At 49.1% G+C, this 19,633-nt stretch overlaps 1 protein-coding gene across 2 annotated transcripts in view; it reads right to left on the bottom strand.

Annotated features, from left to right (window-relative positions):
* The window catches only part of LOC141083091 (C-reactive protein-like), an 85,591-nt gene that overhangs the window by 44,656 nt on the left and 21,302 nt on the right, over positions 1 to 19,633 (bottom strand). The gene's annotated exons all lie outside the window — the stretch shown is intronic.

The following is a 19,633-nucleotide window of genomic DNA, read 5'->3' as shown; positions in this document are numbered from 1 at the left end:
GAACCTTCTTTTGTGCACCAACACAGTTGTGCCATGATATACTTGTATTATTCCCAGGAGTGTCTGCTCGACGCTGACTAATGTCAGATGCTAAAGCTGAGCCTGGAGTGGCAGTAGCAACCAGACCCATAGCGTTAGCCTGGGCAAGACACCAGGACCGACATCTCTGCTGAGCAGGATCCTCTGCGGCTGCAGAAGAATGGGAGACCGCAAAGGACATGGCTTGAGACTCCCCCTGTGCAGTGGGAGCACCTCGGCGCCTAACAGGTGTAAAGGGATTCCACATGAAGACTAACCAGAAGAGTTCCTTCCGGAATTATAAGTCCCTCCAGGTACGTCATCATGTTGCCTGAATCCTTAATGAAAGAGTTCAGAGAAATTGCAAGGGGTTGGAGGAAATGGTCAAGATAGACACATGGACGTTCCATCAAACCCCCAATCCCCGACACAATAGGCCAACCTGGAGGGTTGGTGACCGACTTGTGGACCTTTGGTAAAACTTAGAACGTCGGGGTAATTGGATGATGGGTAGTTAGTAGTGTTGAGCTTTCCGATACTGCAAGTATCGGGTATAGGCCGATATTAGCTGTATCGGAATTCCGATACTGACTTCCGATACTTTTTCATATTGGATACCGGAATCGGAAATTCCCATAATGCTATCAGCCCGCTCGCTTTGAGTCAGCCAATGGGAATCCTCAGAAGTGTGGGCACATCCTGTTAGGCATGTAAGCATGTTAACTATTGGCATGGCTGTGATTGGCTGCTGAAATGATGTCATGGTGCACTATAAAAGCCACCGCCGCCGCCATTTCTGGTCACTCTGCTGTGAATTCAGTTAGGGACAGGGTGCTGTTGAAGACTGTGAGGGACAGTTAGAAATAGCGATTCTCAAAACAATATTGTGCTTTACCCAGGCTACATAAACCACCACTGTAGCTTTCTTTTCCATAGCAGCAGTGTTCACAGCTGTCTGCAAGGGCTATGTGAGTGCAGCTCACGCTGTGGAGTGGGTCCTTCAGCCACGTCTGGTTGTAGGCCGCCCAGCGTGCCTAACTGCTGCCTCATACATATTTTTCTTTTTGAGCTGCTTATTTTTAAAAAATTCTATCTAGTGTGCTTCCATCCGAATCCATATACGTTGGTTGCAAACACTAGTAGTAGACAGCGGAGCCTTTCTGCAGCCTTTCAGTGCTAGTGCCCACCCAGCTGCACTGTTCACGGCTGTCTGAGAGGTCTCTGACTGTGTGAGTGCAGCTCATGCTGAGTAGTGTGTCCTGAAGCTACGTCTGGTTGTAGGCCGCTCAGCGTGCGTCACTGCCTCACACATTAGCTCCCATTAAAGTGTAGTCGACACACTCACTTCATATAATTAGTGTTTCTTCTACCTGTAACCAGCAGTTCAGGAATAAGCACACTAAGGCCCCCCTTTGTACTTTTCTGCCTATCTTTCTCAGTCTAGCAAGATGAAGAAGGCAGGGAGTAAGGCACATGGCCGTGGGCGTGGAGTTTCAGCAGGGAGAGGACGTGGGGATTCTACAGGGAGAGGACGTGGGGATTCTGCAGGGAGAGGACGTGGGGATTATGTGCCTACTGTAGGCACCAGTGAGTCAGCATCCCCCAGTTTTAGCAAGCAACAGTCCTTTATGCGCAGCTTTGTAGGACCTCACCGTACCCCACTGCTGCGGGAGGAACAAATTGAAGCCGTTGTCGGATGGATGGCAGCTAACGCATCGACTTCAATTACTTCCACATCCTCTCAGGGCCAGAGCACCGAAGAGCAACAATCTGTCTCTTCACCACCTGCCAAAGTGCCCAGGCAGTCAGAGAGCCCTGGACAGGAGCCATCACAGTCTCTACTTCTGTTCTCGGAATCTGTTGGTTTGGAAAGAGGGGGCCAGCCAAGCAGCATTCCAGAATGTGAAGAAGAGGGAGTATGCAGTGATGCAACCCAGGAGAAGCAGGTGTTTGAAGAGGGGAGTGTAGATGATGAGGTCCTTGACCCATCATGGCGTGAGGAACAGGAAGGTGGTGGGAGCAGCTCTGAGGAAGAGATTCCCCGAACGGCCAAAACCGGAGGGAGAGGGAGGGGGCAGACTTGGTTGCCTGTAGCCTCTACTTCGGCACCCGTTAGGAGCATTCCACTTTCAAAAGGCAAAACGGGCGCTCCCAAGACTTGCAGTGCGTGGTCCTTTTTTGACACAGTTGCAGATGTCATTTGCTTTGTCAAATGCAAGCTGTGTCATCAGAGAGTCAAAAGATGGAAAAATGTCAGCAACCTCAATACCACTAATATGTGGAAACATGTGCGGACCAAGCACGGGGTGGAGTTACACAGACATACTGAAGACATAGGCCAACGTACAGCACCACCTACCACCTCTTCAGCTCGTGTTGGGGCCTCTTCCTCCAGCTCACACACAGCTGGTTCGGCTTCCTCACAGGATCACCAAGGAAGAACCTCTGGCACTGTTGTCCGGAGACCCTGTGACATTCCACCCACCGCACCACGTTCCAAGTCATCCTCACACTCCCTGCCACTCGGCAGCCATTGGTAGCACAGGCATGGGAGAAAAGGCGGCCATACATGGCAAACCATCCCCGTGCACAGGTTCTGAATGCTGGCATTGCCAAACTACTGGCCCTTGAAATGTTGTCATTCAGGCTGGTGGAGACTGACACCTTCCGGGACTTCATGGCATTGGCAGTCCCACAATACACCGTGCCCAGCCACTTTTATTTCAGCATGCGAGCCGTCCCTGCCCTGCAGAAACATGTGGAGGCAAACCTAAAACATGCGCTACTAAACGCCGTCAGTAGCAGGGTCCACCTGACCACTTATGCGGGGACCAGTAACCATGGACAGGGACGATACCTTTCCCTCACTGCCCATTGGGTCAATGTTGTGGAGCCGGGTACAGATCTGGAGAGTGGCACTCTAAGTGTTCTGCCAACTCCACGGATTGCAGGAATACAGTCTGTACACATTGACTCCTCCTCCTACTCAAGTTCCTCTGAAACAGCGCAGCAGGAGCCTGTTACGACCGATATGAGCACAGTCGTGGCCAAACGTCAACAGGCCGTACTGAAATTAATTTCTTTGGGGAATCGAAGCCACACATCGCAGGAGCTCTGGAATGCCATCAAGCAGGAGAGCGACGTGTGGTTTGTGCCAGCGAATCTCCAGCCGGGCTTGGTAGTGTGTGACAATGGCCGAAATCTGGTGGCAGCTCTTGGCCTAGGCAACCTCACTCACATCCCATGTCTGGCACATGTGCTCAACTTGGTCGTGCAGAGCTTTCTGAGGGACTATCCGGATCTTGATGAACTGCTGCACAAGGTCCGCATAGAGTGCGCTCACTTGCGTCGTTCCAGCACGGCAAGATCGCGCCTTGCTGCTCTGCAGCGCCGATTACGCCTTCCGGAACATCGCATCATATGTGACCTACCCACCAGGTGGAATTCAACGTTACATATGTTGGAGCGGTTGTGTGAGCAGCAGGCAGCAGTCATGTGGTACCAGCTGCATCAGGCGCAAACAAGTCGCAATGTGCGCCGGTCACACTTCAGCACCACTGAGTGGGCCTCTATGAAGGACATCTGCCTCGTTTTGCGTGCCTTCGATGATTCCACGCGGATGGCGAGTGCAGATGATGCACTAGTCAGCTTGACTGTCCCCCTTATCTGCCTGCTTCAAAAAACACTGCAAGCACTAAGGGATGAGGTTTTGGAAGAGGTGGAGGATGAGTCCCAAATGCCATCTGCTTCTGGACAGTCTGCGCTACGTGCTTCCTCACAAAGGCCTAGGCAGGGGACACTTTGTGAGGAGGATGAGGAGGAGTCGATGGAGGAGGAAGACATCTCTCCACAGGAGGGAGGTACACAAAGCTCTATTCAGCATGTACAGCGAGGGTTGGGTGACGCAGAGCAGGCAGAGATCACGCCTCAAGCAAGGGACAGCGGTTCTTTGGCAGTTGGGAGTTTGCAGTACATGGTTGACTTCATGCTGCAGTGCCTGAGAAATGACCGCCGCATCGCCCACATTCTCTACATGGCTGATTATTGGGTGTACACCCTCCTAGATCCTCGCTACTGGGACAACTTGCAAACCCTCATACCAACGTTGAACCGGGAGCGTAAACTGCAAGAGTACCAAGACACACTGGTGCAGTCCATCATGTTTTCCATTCCACCCGACAGCAGTGGTGCTAGTGCTTTACAAAGCACCTCTGTGCGTCGAGCCAGTGGAGGAAACTCTGCACAAAGAGGGAGCAGAGGCAGCGCCTCAGCTCAAGGCAAGACCACTATGGCCCAAATGTGGCAAAGTTTTGTGTGTCCGCCGCAAATGTCTACACCATCACTTACGGCTCCAGTCAGCAGGAGGCAACGTTTCCATCAGATGGTGACAGACTACATGTCTTGCCCTGTGAGTGTACTCCCAGATGGCTCTTCCCCCTTCGAGTTTTGGGTCTCTAAGCTGGATACATGGCCAGAGCTTAGCCAGTATGCATTGGAGGTGCTGGCTTGCCCTGCTGTCAGTGTCTTATCGGAACGCATATTTAGTGCCACAGGTGGTGTACTAACAGACCGTCGCACGCGACTTTCTTTCGATAACGTCGACCGGCTTACTTTTCTGAAAATGAACAAGGCCTGGATCTCCCTAGAATTTGCCAGTCCTCTTCCCGATTAAATAATTGGTTGGCAACTGTATCCAAGTCTCCTGTTGTGTTCATGTTTCTACCATCTGAACTATAATCTCTGGGCTTCAACACAGCCAGTTGTCGCTCAGATGTGTCATCTGCACAGAAAAAAACACTAGCTCTTGTGTTAGAGGGGTTCAGTAACGCCAGCTGCTCCCCTGCTGTGTGGACGGCAAAGTCTCCTGCTCCATCCACATTCAAATTACTACTGATTTTTAACCCTGCTCTACTTAGGCCTCTGGCTCCACTGTCTCTAGTATTTCCCCTGGCCTCCAACCCCGCCAGTGACAGCTCTTAAGTGGCGTCTGCATAATCCACACTTGTTCCAGTGTTACTTGGCCTCAGTCACGTCAGTTGATCCCCTGATGTGTGTCCGGCAAGGTCTCCAGCTCTGACCACATTCCCATTACTAGTAGTGTGAATGAGGACAGAGCAGGAGACCTTGCCGGACACACATCAGGGGATCAACTGACGGGACTGAGCCCAAGTAACACAGGAACAAGTGTGGATTGTGCTGACGCCACTTCAGAGATGTCACTGGCGGGGTTGGAGGCCAGGGGAAATACTAGAGACAGTGGAGCCGTAGGCCATAGTGGAGCACGGTTACAATCAGTAGTAGTCTACTACCTCTATAAAACATGCTGCAAGTTGGCCTCAGCCAGCTCCATGCCTCATCCTGGGCTCCAACAACGTCAGTTGGTGTTCAGAAGTGCCGTCTTCGCAGAGAAGCACACACTAGCTACTGCGTTAGTGGGGTTCAGTATTGCCAGCTGCTCCCCTGCTGTGTAGATGGCAAAGTCTCCTGCTGCCTCCACATGCCAACACCATCAGGCCTCAGCCTGCTCCATGCCTCATCCTGGGCTCCAACAACACCAGTTGGTGTTCAGAAGTGCCGTCTTCGCAGAGAAAAACACACTAGCTCCTGTGTTAGTGGGGTTCAGTAATGCCAGCTGTTCCCCTGCTGTGTAGATGGCAAAGTCTAGTGCTGCCTCCACTTGCCAACACCATCAGGCCTCAGCCTGCTCCATGCCTCATCCTGGGCTCCTACAACGCCAGTTGGTGTTCAGAAGTGCCGTCTTCACAGAGAAAAACACACTTGCTACTGTGTCTGTGGGGTTCAGTAATGCCAGCTGTTCCCCTGCTGTGTAGACGGCAAAGTCTAGTGCTGCCTCCACATGCCAACACCATCAGGCCTCAGCCTGCTCCGTGCCTCATCCTGGGCTCCAACAACGCCAGTTGGTGTTCAGAAGTGCCATCTTCACAGAGAAAAACACACTCGCTACTGTGTCTGTGGGGTTCAGTAATGCCAGCTTATCCCCTGCTGTGTAGACGGCAAAGTCTCCTGCTGCCTCCACATGCCAACACCATCAGGCTTCAGCCTGCTCCATGCCTCATCCTGGGCTCCAGCAACACCAGTTGGTGTTCAGAAGTGCCGTCTTCGCAGAGAAACACACACTAGCTCCTGTGTTAGTGGGGTTCAGTAATGCCAGCTGTTCCCCTGCTGTGTAGATGGCAAAGTCTAGTGCTGCCTCCACATGCCAACACCATCAGGCCTCAGCCTGCTCCATCCCTCATCCTGGGCTCCAACAACGCCAGTTGGTGTTCAAAAGTGCTCTCTTCACAGAGAAAAACACACTCGCTACTGTGTCTGTGGGGTTCAGTAATGCCAGCTGTTCCCCTACTGTGTAGATGGCAAAGTCTCCTGCTGCCTCCACATGCCAACACCATCAGGCCTCAGCCTGCTCCATGCCTCATCCTGGGCTCCAACAACGCCAGTTGGTGTTCAGAAGTGCCATCTTCACAGAGGAAAACACACTCGCTACTGCGTCTGTGGGGTTCAGTAATGCCAGCTGTTCCCCTGCTGTGTAGATGGCAAAGTCTCCTGCTGCCTCCACATGCCAACACCATCAGGCCTCAGCCTGCTCCATGCCTCATCCTGGGCTCCAACAACGCCAGTTGGTGTTCAGAAGTGCCGTCTTCACAGAGAAACACACACTAGCTCCTGTGTTAGTGGGGTTCAGTAATGCCAGCTGCTCCCCTGCTGTGTAGACGGCAATGTCTCCTGCTCCATCCACATGCAAACTACTACAGATTTGTAACTGTGCTCAACTTAGGCCTGTGGCTCCACTGTCTCTAGTATTTCCCCTGCCCAACAACCCTGCCAGTTACAGCTCTGAAGTGGCGTCTGCACCATCCACACTTGTTCCTGAGTTACTGTGGCTCAGTCCCGTCAGTTGATCCCCTGATGTGTGTCCGGCAAGGTCTCCTGCTCTGTCCACATTCACATTACTACTATTGTGAATGAGGACTGAGCAGGAGAGCTTGCCAGACAGACATCAGGGGATCAACAGACGGGACTGAGCCACAGTTACACAGGAACAAGTGTGGATTGTGCAGACGCCACTTCAGAGCTGTAACTGGCGGGGTTGTTGGCCAGGGGAAATACTAGAGACAGTGGAGCCGGAGGCCATAGTGGAGCACGGTGACAATCAGTAGTAGTCTATAACCTCTATAAAACCAGCTTCAAGTTGTCCTCTGCCTGCTGCATGCCTCATCCTGGGCTACAAGACAGCCAGTTGTAGCCTGGAAGTGCCGACCGCACAGATATAAACACTCGCTCCTGTGTTAGTGGGGTTCAGTAACGCCAGCTGTTCCCCTGCTGTGTGGATGGCAAAGTCTCCTACTGCCTCCAAACTCACACTACAACGCTTTTTCTCCTCGCTCCAAGTAGGCCTCAGCCTGCTCGGAGCATTGATCCGGGGTTACAACACAGCCAGTTGTAGCCTGGAAGTGCCGTCCGCACAGATTGAAACACTCGCTCCTGTGTTAGTGGGGTTCAGTAACGCCAGCTGTTTCCCTGCTGTGTGGATGGCAAAGCCTCCTGCTGCCTCCAAACTCACACTACAACGCTTTTTCTCCTCGCTCCAAGTAGGCCTCAGCCTGCTCGGAGCATTAATCCTGGGCTACAACACAGCCAGTTGTAGCCTGGAAGTGCCCTCTGCACAGATTGAAACACTCGCTCCTGTGTTAGTGGGGTTCAGTAATGCCAGCTGCTCCCCTGCTGTGTGGACGGCAAAGTCTCCTGCTCCATCCACATTCAAACTACTACTGATTTTTAGCCCTGCTCCACTTAGGCCTCTGGCTCCACTGTCTCTAGTATTTCCCCTGGCCTCCAACCCCGCCATTGACAGCTCTGAAGTGCTGTCTGCACAATCCACACTTGTTCCAGGGTTACTTGGCCTCAGTCACGTCAGTTGATCCCCTGATGTGTGTCCGTCAAGGTCTCCTGCTCTGTCCACATTCTCATTACTAGTAGTGTGAATGAGGACAGAGCAGGAGACCTTGCCGGACACTCATCAGGGGATCAACTGACGGGACTGAGGCCAAGTAACACAGGAATAAGTGTGGATTGTGCTGACGCCACTTCAGAGCTGTCACTGGCGGGATTGGAGGCCTGGGGAAATACTAGAGACAGTGGAGCCAGAGGCCTAGGTGGAGCACGATTACAATCAGTAGTAGTCTACAACCTCAGCCAACTTCATGCCTCATCCTGGGCTCCAACAACACCAGTTGGTGTTCAGAAATGCCGTCTTCACAGAGAAAACCACACTCGCTACTGTGTCTGTGGGGTTCAGTAATGCCAGCTGTTCCCCTGCTGTGTAGATGGCAAAGTCTCCTGCTGCCTCCACATGTCAACCCTATCAGGCCTCAGCCTGCTCCATGCCTCATCCTGGGCTCCAACAACGCCAGTTGGTGTTCAGAAGTGCCGTCTTCACAGAGAAACACACACTAGCTCCTGTGTTAGTGGGGCTCAGTAATGCCAGCTGTTCCCCTGCTGTGTAGATGACAAAGTCTCCTGCTGCCTCCACATGCCAACTCTGTCAGGCCTCAGCCTGCTCCATGCCTCATCCTGGTCTCCAACAATGCCAGTTGGTGTTCAGAAGTGCCATCTTCACAGATAAACACACACTATTTTGCCATCCTGCTGTGCGGATGGCAAAATCTCCTGCTGCCTCCAACATCACACTACATGTTATTTTCCACTTGCTCCAAGTAGGCCTCAGCCTGCTCGGAGCATTGATCCTGGGCTTCAACACAGCCAGTTGTAGCTTGGAAGTGCCATCTGCACAGATAGAATCACTCGCTCCTGTGTCTGTGGGGTTCAGTAACGCCAGCTGTTCCCCTGCTGTGCAGATGGCAAAGTCTACTGCTGCCTCCAACATCACACTACTACTGACTTTTAACCGTGGTCCACTTAGGCCTCTGGCTGTACTGTCTCTAGTATTTCCCCTGGCCTCCAGCCCCGCCAGTTGCTGCTCTGATGTGCCGTCTGCACAATCCACACTTGTTCCTGTGTTACTGGGGCTCAGTCACGTCAGTTGATCCCCTGATGTGTGTCCGGCAATGTCTCCTGCTCTGTCCCCATTCCCATTAATAGTTGTGGGAATGTGGACAGAGCAGGACACCTTGCCGGACACACATCAGGGGATCAACTGACGTGACTGAGCCCCAGTAACTCAGGAACAAGTGTGGATTGTGCAGACAACACTGCAGAGCAGCAACTGTCATGGTTGGAGGCCAGGGGAAATACTAGAGATAGTTGAGCCAGAGGCCAAAGTGGAGCACGGTTACAATCAGTAGTTGTGTACAACCAATATAAAACTCGCTCCAAGTTGGCCTCAGCCTGCTGCATGTTTGACCCCTGGGCTTCAACATCGCATGTTGCTGTTCAGAAGTGTGTTTGCCATGGGTACTCCCTCCTGCCCAGCCGGGTTCCAGCACCGTCAGCTGTTTCTCGGCAGAGCCTTTGGCCTAGGTGCCTCCTTCTTGGTATCCGAGTTCCAGCAACGTCTGCTGGTCCTTGTAGTGCTTTTTAGCACAGGTACCTCCTGCTTAGTAACCATGTTCCAGCACCGTCAGCTGGTCCACGGTTGTGCCATTGGCTCTTGTTCATTCTGCTGCCCCTCCAGGTTCCAGCACCGTAAGCTGGCTCTCACTAGTTTCATTTGCTCTTGCAGCTTCTGCTACCCATCCGGGTTCCTGCACCGTCAGCTGGTTCTCGGCAGTGCCTTTGGCCTAGGTGCCTCCTTGTCGATATCCGAGTTCCACCAACGTCTGCTGGTCCTTGGTAGTGCTTTGGAGCACAGGTACCTCCTGCTTAGTAACCGTGTTCCAGCACCGTCAGCTGGTCCACGGTTGTGCCATTGGCTCTTGTTCATTCTGCTGCCACTCCGGGTTCCAGTACCATCAGCTGGTTCTCGCCAGTTCCTCAGCCTTCTTGTAACTTCTGCTACTTTTCAAAGTTCAAGCTTGTGGAAATGGTTTTTGATTCTCACTCTGGATCTCCCTGATAATGACCCTGAATGCGACAACCCTGAAGACCACACAGAAGAATACCTAAAAGATGACCCTGAAGAAGATGACCAAGAAGACAAAGAACAGGAAGACAACCACCAAGATGCAGAACAACAAGAAACAGAAGACCAAAAAGCATAAAAACTAAAAGCAGAAGAACATTAAGCATAAGACTAAAAATCTGAGCTAATGAGATTATCAACTTTATTAGCAGAAGAAGACTATGCAGTGTATGGGGGTGAGTCCGTTCCTCCTCGTGGTGCCCCTGGAAAAGGCCTGCTGTTGCAGGCCAAATTGAACGCGGACAAAACCTGTTGTAAATCTTTTGTGACAGGCTGAACGGAAGGTGTAATCTTCAAACTTTTATAGATAACAACTACAGGAATGCCTGACACAAATAAGGATATGATGAAGAAGAATAGGAAGAAGATGAAGAAGTAGAATATGAAGAAGAATAGAAGAAGAAGAAGAAGAAGAAGAAGAAGAATATGAAGAAGAATAGAAGAAGAAGAAGAAGAAGAAGAAGAAGAAGAAGAAGAAGAAGAAGAAGAAGAAGAAGATCCTGCTGCTGCTGAAGATGATGAAGGAGAAAGTGTGGGAGAAGTAAAAAAGGAGGTGAAGAGCATGGAAGTAGTGAAACATACATATCTGACAAAAAATTAAAGACTTTAACATAGTCAATATCTTTGTAACTACGAACGTCTTTAAAAAAAAAAATAATTCCTGCTATTCCATTTGATTGGGCTAAACCTCTATGGCTTTAATGTCTCCTACACCTCCCACAATACATTAATTCCGTTATTTCTGTTCCATTGACTTGAATGGGACTTCCGGGATCGGAATCGGCGATACCCGATACTTTTTTTAGATCGGCCGATCCATTCTGATCCTATATTTTTCAGTATCGGGTGGTATCGCTCAACACTAGACATAACACATTACAAAACATTACAAAATGTAACATGGGTACATAGGAAGTGCACAGGGGGGTCACACGGCAGAAGGAGGGGGTGCAACTGAGGTGACCGGCCATCTCCTTACATGATCACGGGGCCATCAATAATAAGGTGACTGTGATAACCCTTGTAAAGACATTTGGCCAAACATGCCTAAAGAGTGTTCTCTTTGCTTAAAAGTACTCAAATATAAAGCGTAGGTGATAAATGTATACTAGCTGAAGGTCTGTTAGCTGTGACATCAATCATAAAAAGAAGGATCCCCAAGTCCCTGTCCTGTGTGAATGGAGTGGCATTGGGCAGCTGTGGCGACTCCACCAAATTTTTTTTCTCTAGGACTGTTGAAACGTTAGACACAAAGGAGTAAACAGAGTGTTCACAGATGCTCTCTACGACATCATTCACTTAGGGGACCTTGGGACTTCTGGATTATTGATAATTGGGGGTCCTCCAGCAATCATATACAGTATTTATAAACTATCACAAGAAAAACCTTAAAAGAGAATCTGTCATCAGATTTTATTGCTCCTTCTGAGAGACTCTCAGTGTCCTCCCTCCCAGTTTGTCAGTTGTAGCTTATACTGAGCAGCATGAGATAATAGCAGCAGCGACTCCGAAGAGCTGTCATTTGGGATGGTGGGCATCGGTTACATTTACACTTTCATAAATAAGGTTTCATTCATTTCAGTATGACTTTCAAAGTCTGTACACCAATCTCATCAGATCTAAGAAGTCTATTTAAAGGGAACCTGTCACCCCCCGCAGGCGTTTTTAAGTAAAAGAGCCACCTTGTGCAGCACTAATGCTGCATTCTGTCAAGGTGGCTCTTTTATTTAGCGTCCCTTCCACTGCCAAAATAATCGTTTTTAAAATTGGTCAGACATACCTGATATTTGTCAGGGGGGCAGGGCTTTCCCCCTGGACACAGACACCTCACATACGTCAGTCATGTCCAGCTTTTGAATTTGGCGCTGCCTCCTCAGCGTTCATTTCTTTTTCTCGCACCTGTGCTGTAATATTCTTTCAGTGGTGCAGCAGGACCTGTGATGACGTCAGCACCATGTGACCAGTAAGGGCGGAGCTCAGCAAGCAGTGGTGCCAGCAGGGCCGTCAGCACCATGTGACCAGTAGGGGCGGAGCTCAGAAGAGCAGTGGGTGCAAGCAGGACCTGTGATGACGTCAGCACCATGTGACCAGTAGGGGCGGAGCTAAGCAGGGCAGCGGTGCAGCAAGCACTAGAATAAGAAATGAACGCTGAGGAGGCAGCGCCAAATTCAAAAGCTGGACATGACTGATGTATGTGAGGCATCTGTGTCCAGGGGGAAAGCCCTGCCCCCCTGACAAATATCAGGTATGTCTGACCAATTTTAAAAATGATTATTTCGGCGGTGGAAGGGACGTTAAATAAAAGAGCCTCCTTGATAGAATGCAGCATTAGTGCTGCACAAGGTGGCTCTTTTACTTAAAAATGCCTGGGTTGGGGGTGACAGGTTCCCTTTAATAATGAGTGCAGTTTACATTTTAAAATATGGTGACAGATCCATGCTAAACACCAAATGTTATCTTTGACCTTGGATGCAAATATGTTTGGTCAGTAATACTTATGCTCACCACTAGAGTTGAGCAAAACGGGTCGGCCAAATTTAGAATCCGTCGACTTTAGCTAAAGTAGGGTTTCGTCGATCGAAACCCGACCATAGCGTGAGGTCGGCCATGAGGTCACCGACTTGAGCGCCAAAGTCGCATTTCCCACAATGCTTCCAGAGCCTTTTCTCAGCCAATCATCAAGGACGCACATTGGCAACGCGATTACATAGGCAGCGGCCCCCACCATGTTAGAGAAGGGCATTGAAGTGATTGGCTGGCTTTGTGTGGCGTCACAGTGCCTATAAAAGGCCGTGACCACCAACCGCCATCTTACTTCTGCCGATCATAACATAGGGACAGGTTGCTGCTGATCATTCTCAATAGGGAGTGTTTAGGCAGGCAAAAAAAAAATTGCTTCTGCTGATAGCGAATGTCACTGTACAAAACAGCAGTATAGTGTGCAGTGACAGGGGAGGATATCTTTGTGTGCAACAGCTCTGTTGGTGATTAAGCTGCCTTATAAGGCTCTCTGATCACTGCATTGCTGTTTTCACACTGCTGTGGAGACTGCTTTTTTAAAAGCAAAAATCCTTTTATTCCTTTTTATCTGCACAGTAGATACTGGGCGTAAATTTTTTCACACACCGTATAGAGGTGTACGCTCCTCACACACTACCGTGTACTGGCTGGTATCACGGACAAATACATGCTATATGTGTGTGACTCCGTAAAAAAATACACGGAGATTAACATTTTTCCATACAGTACATACACCGTATAGAGGTGTCCGATTCTCAAACAGTATCGGATATCTGGTGTTCTTATTACGGTCACATCTACACAGAGTCAGCGTGTGTGTGTGACACTCCATAAATACATATACGGACATTTCCATTTCTCCATACACCGTATTGACTGCTGTCCGATTATCAAACAGTATTGGATATCTGGTGTTCTTATTACGGTCCCATCTACACAGAGTCAGCGTGTGTGTGTGACACTCTGTAAATACATATACGGAGATTGACATTTTCACCAACAATGTATACAGCTGTAGGCTCCTCATACAGTACCATTTCTCTGCTAGTATTTTTGGTACATTTTCCCAAAAATGGGGAAGTATGGTGAAAGATGCCGTGGACGTGGGCGGGGGGGCGCAGGTGGTACTGATGGTGGTTGTGGAGCATCGGATGGTTATGGGAAAAGCACAATAGCAGCTAAGGCAGGAGGTGTTGAGCCTGCGTCATCATCTGAAGGCCTTTAACTTTCCCTTTTTGGGAGTAGGTAAGCCGCTTCTAAAGCCGGAGCATCAGGAGCAGGTTTTGGCTTACATTGCCGAAACAGCCTCCAGTTCTACTGCCTACTCTTCTGAAGTGAAGTTACAACAACTGCAAGCACAGAGTCGTCAGTGCAGGCTTCTGGTCAGGAACAACACCTTTTCTTGAGTCCTTCACCCACACCAAAAGTGAAGGAAGTTTCAGCACACACTCCAGATTACTCCATGGAGCTCTTTTCACATACCATGCCTGGGTTATCAAGTCAAATCCTGAATTCCCCAGTCCAACATGAATCTGACATGGAGTGCACTGATGCACAGCCACTGCTAGATGATTCTGCTGGTACATTCACCCACAGCACTACATTGCCCTCGCAGTCTACTGAACCCGAATCAGACCCTGATGAAACTCAGGTGCCCCTTCCCGCATACTTTACCACCTTACACGGTGACACAGAGGAAGGTACGCAGGAAGGTGCAGATGACATTAAAGACGAGGTCATGGATGACCCAGTTGTTGACCCGGATTGGCATCCATTGAGGGAAGAGGGTGTCAGTGAAAATAGGTCAGAACAGGAGAAGGATCTGCAGCAGTCATCGCAGCAGCGGTTATCCGGCAGGCCCGTAGCTGTCAAAAAACTTGGTAAGAAAACTAAAAGAGTTGCAGGACAGCTTGGCCTGATGGTCAAATTAGCACAGCGTGCAAGCCCTCAAAATTTGTACCATAGTAGGAAGAGTGCAGTGTAGCACTTTTTTGAACAAAATCCTACTGATGACGCAAAGGTTATCTGTAAGAAGTGCTGAAGGACCTTTAGCAGAGGGAAAAATCTAAGAAATTTGAATACCAGTTGCATGCTTAGACATTTAACCAACATGCACTTGCAAGCGTGGATGGACTACAAAACCTCACGTAGCACATGTGCATCTGCTCCGACTGAAGGCAGCCGGCAACGCTCCATCGCTTCCCCCACTGTAAGGCCACCGCTAAGCACACCATAATCAAGAAATGTTGGGGTGTCATCGCTAGGCCAAAGCAGTCAGGCAATCACAATATTTTCACGAGGAAACACTGAATCTAGGCCATCAACGCCCTCACCATCACCAACCCCTTCTCAGTCCACACGGTGCAACGCTAGTTCCCCCATATGCAGCTCGCAAGTCCAGCTCACCCTACCAGACACTCTCAGTAGGACAAGAAAGAACTCATTCTCTCATCCGCGTACACTGGCTTTGAATGCTTACATTGCCAAACTGATCTCATTAGAGATGATGCCCTTCCATTTGGTTGAAAGCGAAGCTTTTCGAGAGCTCATGGCCTACGCTGTCCCATACCATGACATACCCAGTCGGCACTTCTTTTCTCGAAAAGCCATCCCTGCCCTCCACCGGCATGTGAAAGACCACATTATCCATGCACTAAAACAATCAGTGACTGGAAAGGTGCACCTCACAACTGATGCATGGTCGAGTAGGCATGGCCAGGGCCGTTACGTGTCCATCACTGCGCACTGGGTTAATGTGGTGGATGTAGGCTCCACAGGGGACAGCGGTGGTGGAACAGTGCTGCCTAGCCCATGGTATAGGAAACAGTTGGCTGTAGGCATTCGACCCTCCTCCTCCTCCAGAAGCGAAAGCTCGCCGACAGAGCGCAGTCGCACGAGCACTCCATCCACATCTGTGAGTGTTGCACACGAGGTGTCCCACTATCGAACAGCTAGTGGTAAGCGGCAGCAGGCTGTTTTAAAAGTGATGACACACCATGGAGGTACTGGCAGACTACTTGCATCGACAAACTGAGACATGGCTGGGCAGTCTACATATTGAGCCAGGCAAGGTAGTCAGTGATAATGGGCAGAATTTTGTGGCAGCCATAGCCCTTGCAAAACTCACACACATACCTTGCCTGGCTCACACCTTGAACCTGGTGGTGCAGTGCTTCCTAAATAATTATCCTGAGTTAACAGACCTGCTCCATAAGGTGTGAAGACTGTGCTTGCACAACCGTCGCTCAGCCGTACACTCCAATCGTATGCAGAAGCTGCAGTGATCACACCACCTCCCCAAGCACTGCCTAATCATAGACGTTGCTACAAGATGGAACCCCACCATGCACATGGTTGAGAGGCTGTGCGAACAGAGGCAGACTGTAATGCATTTGTGGGAGGATACACGGGCAGGCAGTTTGAGGGCAGACATGGAGTTGTCGGGTGTGCAGTGGCCAAAGCTGAAAGACCTCTGCAAAGTCCTTCAGTGTTTTGAGGAATGCACACGGCTGGTAAGCGCAGATGACGCCATCATAAGCATGATCATAAGCATCATAAGCATACTACTTATGCGTCTGCTCATGCAACCTTTGATGCATATTAAGGATCAGGCGTCTGTAGCGGAGGAGCAACAGGAAGAGGAGGATGAGGAGGGAAGCCTTAATGACAGTCAGCCATTGTCTGGTTAGGGAACTGTCGTGGACAAGGTGGAGGACTAAGAGGAAGATGAGGCGGAGGATGAGGGGGGATGATTATTTTGGGGATGAGGATGCTTCTCAGGGGGCAAGAGAAAATGTGGGCATGCCAAGGTCAGGTACAGGGTTTGTGCATGACTGGAGGGATGTGGATTTGCCAGAAAGTGCTCCTCCACCCACCAGTGCCAGTGCAGCATTGTCACCTTGAACATTGGCCTACATGTATGATTATGCCTTGCGGATCCTAAAAAGGGACCCCCACATTGCCAAAATGATGAGGGATGACGACTACTGGTTGGCCAGCATCCTCGATCCACGCTATAAAGGCAAACTACACAACATCATGCCACAGGAGAACCTAGAGCTAATATTGGATAACAAACAAGCAACTCTGGTAAACCGTTTGTTTGAGGCATTCCAAGCACACAGCAGCGGAGCTGGTTCTCCCACGAGCCGTAGTGGGCAAAATGGAAGAGGTGTTCATGGTGCACAAAGTCGAACTGGCATTGGAGATGGGTTTCCTTACCATGTTGTGGTCTGATTTCTCAAGTACCGCACACACGACAGCTAATACAGAATCGATTGCAAGTGACAGGAGACAGCAGTTGTCAACTATGTTACAAACTACTTCTCCTCCCATATCGAGGTTCTCCCTCACAGGTCATTCCCCTTTGATTATTGGGCCTCAAAACTGGACACATGGCCTGAATTGGCACAATATGCCTTACAGGAGCTCGCTTGCCCTGCTGGTAGTGTGCTATCTGAAAGAGTCTTCAGTGCTGCTGGATCAATCCTGACAGAAAAAAGGACCCGTCTGTCGACCCAAAATGTTGATGATCTGACCTTCATTAAAATGAACCATGCATGGGTTTCCAAGGATTTTGTCCCATCTTCCCCTGATATCACATAGGTTGTCAGAAAAAATGCTCGGTTTTGTCATCCTCTTCCTCGGAGTTCTCCAATTCCTCCATTTGCAGCTGCTGAAAGTCCAGCCTACACATCAATATATGCCATTTTTTAAACCTCCCTAACTGTGCTGCCCCCCCCAGGACCGGGGTCACCACCTGGCATAAACGGGCAAGTGCTGTTGCCCTGAACAGGTGTGTGGGCCCACCCCTGGGCAACGGCACTGGCACAGGGCCTCTCATAGTACAATACGTGTCTCTGATGGTGGGGGGGCCCATGCGCCATCAGACACCCTGCCGTACTATGCGGGGCCCTATGCCAGTACCGGTGCCCACGAGTGGGACCACTCTGCTTGCTCAGGGACACAGCACTTGCAATACTTACCTCTCCCTGCTCCCCTGCTGTGTAGTCTGGCCAGTTAAATCCTTCACAGGGACGGCCACTACAAATTTGGTGTACTGATCGATGATGGTTAAGATGTAGCTATGTCCTGTCCTGCTGGCTTCTACCTTCAGATGATCAATGGCTACCATTTGTAATGGATGTCAACTCCCAATCAGATGCAGTGGTGCTTTATGATCACCTTTCACAGTTTTCATAGTCATAGACGTGTGACATTCCTGCCACCATTTTGCAATGTCTCCTCTCATGGCAATCCAATAGAATCCCCTACGGCCTGTGGCTTCTGTGTTTTGCTCTCCAAAGTGACCAGACAGATCATGATAGGCAGTGAGGACCATGTCTACAGCTCTCCCTGTGATCACAATTTGATGGAGACGAGTAACGGTGATGGGATCGACGCTACTGCGATACAGCAACCCTTTCTTCACTAATTTCTGTTTTAGCTGTATCAACAGTAAAAGTAATTGAGAGTCAGCATCGCCTCTGCTAATTCTCCCAGGAGGTTTTCCCATGATTAGTAATTAAAACTTTTCTGAAATCACTCGACTTTCCGTCTGTACTTTTATCCATCTAGCTTCCTGTAGCGGAGAGTCTGGACTGGCTTACTGAGACTGAAATATATACGAAGATTTCAAAGTTCCCCAACACTGTATACTGGTGTACGTTTCGCATACATTTCCCTTTTTCTCATTTTTATATTCTGGTGTAATCCATACTGAGACTGTGAACATCTGTCTGTAACTCCAGAAATATATTTGTACATTTAAGATTACCCCAACACTGTATACAGCTGTATGCTTGTGATACCTTACCGATTTAATGCTTTTTATATTGTGGTCTAATCCATACTGAGCCAGTGAGAGTCTGTTTCTGATTCTGGAAATATATACTGAGATTTACAATGCCCCCTACACTATATACAGCTGTACGCTTCTGATCCATTACCCTTTTACTGCTTTTTCTATTGTGTAATCTATACTGACCCTGAGAGCGTCTGTGTCTGCCTCCTGAAATAAATAGGGAGATTTACAATGTTTAAACAATACTATATCTACCTTGTATCTGGTGAAACAGTACCCTTTTTCTACTTTTTATATTCTTGGCTAATGCATACTGGGACTGAGTGCGTCTGTGTCTGCCTCCTGAAATGTCTACGGAGATTTTGAATGTTTAAACTATACTATATATACCTTGTATCTGGTGATACTGTACTCTTTTTCAACTTTTTACATTATTGTCTAATCCATACTGACCCTGAGAGCGTCTGTGTCTGCCTCCTGAAATAAATAGGGAGATTTACAATGTTTAAACAATACTATATCTACCTTGTATCCGGTGAAACAGTACCCTTTTTCTACTTTTTATATTCTTGGCTAATGCATACTGGGACTGAGTGCGTCTGTGTCTGCCTCCTGAAATGTCTACGGAGATTTTGAATGTTTAAACTATACTATATATACCTTGTATCTGGTGATACTGTACTCTTTTTCAACTTTTTACATTATTGTCTAATCCATACTGAGCCTGTGAGCATCTGTGTCTGCCTCCTGAACTACATATGGAGATTTTTTCTATTTTAAGTATACTATATATACCTTGTATCTGTTGATCCAGTACCCTTTGTGCCCGAAAGTCATCCTCCACCCACCACTCTAAGTGCATCATTGACACCTGGAACATTGGCCCACATGTGTGATTATTTCTTGCGGATATTCTTTTTATATTATGATGTGATCCATACTGAGCCTGTGAGAGGCTGTGTGTTACTCAAGAAATATATATGTAGATCGCAAAATGACCCCAACACTGTATACAGCTGTACGCTTGGGATCCATTCCTCTTTTACTGCTTTTTATATTGTTGCGTAATCCATACTGGGCCTCAGAGCGTCTGTGTCTGCCTCCTGAAATCATTACGGAGATTATGAATGTTGAAACAATACTATATCTACCTTGTATCTGGTGAAACAGTACCCTTTTTCTACTTTTTATAT

This window comes from Dendrobates tinctorius, unplaced genomic scaffold (genome assembly GCF_039654945.1).
Source record: "Dendrobates tinctorius isolate UK_male_01 unplaced genomic scaffold, ASM3965494v1 ptg000019l, whole genome shotgun sequence".
In the NCBI taxonomy this organism is placed as follows: domain Eukaryota; kingdom Metazoa; phylum Chordata; class Amphibia; order Anura; family Dendrobatidae; genus Dendrobates; species Dendrobates tinctorius.
Note: the sequence above shows the minus strand (reverse complement) of the source record. Positions and strands in the feature narration are given on the sequence as shown.